Below are 2,649 nucleotides of genomic sequence, written 5' to 3'. Positions count from 1 at the left end.
TAATACCCAACAATGGCTGATGGAACGAGAGCAAGTTATTCCAGTGGATTTTGTTCGAAATTCCGTGCAGATTCCTGACCTCGACAAAAAAGATTGTCGAGGAAGACAACATGCACTTGAAGAAAGTCGGAGGTTACATCGGTTGAAACATTGTGAAAATAACACCCAGGATGAGAGAAGTAGTCCGAAAAATAGACTTGATGCAAATTATCAATCGCCATTTTAAAAATGCCTTAAAAGAATTTTATTTTTCAAAATGAATATTCATAACAGATTGATGTAGATTTCTTTTTATAAAATTTCTACGGAGCCGCACTAGTTTATATATATATATATATATATATATATATATATAGTCATCCACATACAGTAGTTCGCTGTTTCACAGCTCATCAGTGCGGCTAGACAGGCAACTGCCTACAGCCAGGATCGAAACCCGACCGCCCAAATGACAGCTTTTCACCATTGCGCTATACGTCTGCTGCTGTGAGGGTCTGTTTTGACATCATCCAAATGCCTCCGCTCGATTTATTTACACAAAAGCGTCGTTTAATTAATAGCAGTTTGTATATCACTTCCCAGCATGCTCACATGGGGGTGAATTATTATTATTATTATTATTATTATTATTATTATTATCATTATTATATTATTATATTATTACGCTTATCGCTCCGTCCGTTATCATGCTGTGCATCCCTAAAAAAGGAAAGTGGAATATTCCAAAAAGTGGAATATTCCAAAAAGTCGAATATTCCAAATAAACCTTGAAAATATTTTTAAAAAATTGGTGTCGCTGTTGAGGCAAAGTTAATAAAAAATGATTTGTCTTTCTTGGCCTTTTAGCTAAGATCAAAGTGTAGTATCTGTTCTTCAGGTGCTACATTTCAATTTCTTCTCTCTCAGTGTAAGAGAAATCCTTTACGACTATGACAATTTTTCTCCACGTTAAAAAACGACCCCGGTGTCTAAATCTGTCCCGTGGGGAGGCATTGTGAATAGGTACTATGTTTATTGTAACAAAGTTTTAATATTAAAAAAGTAACTGGAAAAAGTTATTTCTGATTTAATTACAAAATATCCTGGAAATGTCACTTCTGATTAATTATATAATGCCCTGGAAAATTGCCATTCTGATTTTTGTTTACTTGCCTCCCCACAGGGCATGAGGGCGGTTATAAATTTAGGGGGAAACCAGCTCCCCAAAAGGGGTACTCTGGTCAATAACAAAAATAAAAATTATATCAGTAATTAAGGATTTCTCCTCCATTAACCAAGACCAAAAAAGGAGGGATTTAAGTCACTGGAATGCTGAAACTGATAGTACACTCAGAAATTCATGTTGAAGCAATGGTTACCTAATCTCTAACCGTGTTAATGTTTTTATGTATTACTTTCGAAAAGCTGCTGAAACAGTTTATTATTAAAACATTACTTTATTTCAAGTATATTTTTAGCAGTGGGTTACGGGATATGAAGTCAGTCCCGGAAATTACTCAAACCGTTTACGATTTAAACATTACTTTATTTCATGTATAATTTTAATAGTGGGGTGGGGGATATTAAATCAGTCCCGAAAATGGGTGAAACCGTTTACGCATTACACATTACTTTATTTAATGTATATTTTTAACATTGGGGTGCGAAATATGAAGTCGGTTCCGGAAATGGCTGCAACCATTTACGTTTTGGATATTACATTATTTAATGTATATTTTTAACAGTAGGATGGAAGATAAAAAGTCGGTCCCGGAAATGGCTGAAAAAGTTTACGATTTATACATTACTTTATTTCATGTATATTTTCAACAGTTGTTTGGGGATTATAAGTCAGTTCCAGAAATGACTGAAACAGTTTACTATTTAGACATTACATTATTTCATGTATATTTTTACCAGTGGGTTTGGGATATAAAGTTGGTTTCGGAAATGGCTGAAACAGTTTACTATTTAGACATTACATTATTTCATGTACAGGCATTGGGTTGGGGATATAAAGTCAGTCCCGGAAATGACTGAAACAGTTTACGATTAAAACATTACTTTATTTAATGTATATTTTCAACAGTGAGGTGGCGAATATGAAGTCAGTCCCGGGATTGAATGAGATGTGCAAATATATACTATCAGAAAGCGTCGCCCAGTATTGAATGAGATAGGTGGAAAACATATAGTAGCAAAATACCCAGCGTCGACCGGGATCGAATGAGATAGGTGAATGATATATATTAGCAAAATGTGCGGCGTCACCCGGGATTGGATAAGATAGTTGAAACATATATACTGTGAGAATACCCAGAATTGATTGATTTGTTTGTAATGAAATAACCCACCTAGGCAATATATCAAAGTTATTATTTAAGTAAGAGGAAGCGACATAGTGGGTTAAAGTTATGAAAATTATTATCAAAATTAGTAATATATCCAAGAATTATGAAAAATGATGAAATGTGAGTGACTTGATTGGTGTGTTTGTAGTGACATATATATCAAATATATTATATAAGTAGGAGAGAGAGGCATAATGTGGGTTTTAATAATAAAATTATTGTCGAAATTAGTAACATATCCAGGATTATGAACAAAGATCAAATGTGAGTTAACTGATTGTGTGTTTATAATAAAATAATCAGCCAAGGAAATATATCA

General features: G+C 33.7%; 1 pseudogene; it reads left to right on the top strand.

Moving 5' to 3' along the window:
* The first annotated feature begins 825 nt into the window (after positions 1-825).
* Positions 826-941, top strand: LOC145265868 (U2 spliceosomal RNA; annotated as a pseudogene).
* The last annotated feature ends 1,708 nt before the right edge of the window (positions 942-2,649 follow it).

The sequence above is a fragment of the Euprymna scolopes genome, chromosome 40 (assembly GCF_053919585.1).
Source record: "Euprymna scolopes isolate OS-2025 chromosome 40, ASM5391958v1, whole genome shotgun sequence".
Lineage (NCBI taxonomy): Eukaryota > Metazoa > Mollusca > Cephalopoda > Sepiida > Sepiolidae > Euprymna > Euprymna scolopes.
The sequence above is the reverse complement of the archived record's forward strand: the minus strand, read 5'-3'. Positions and strand labels throughout refer to the sequence as shown.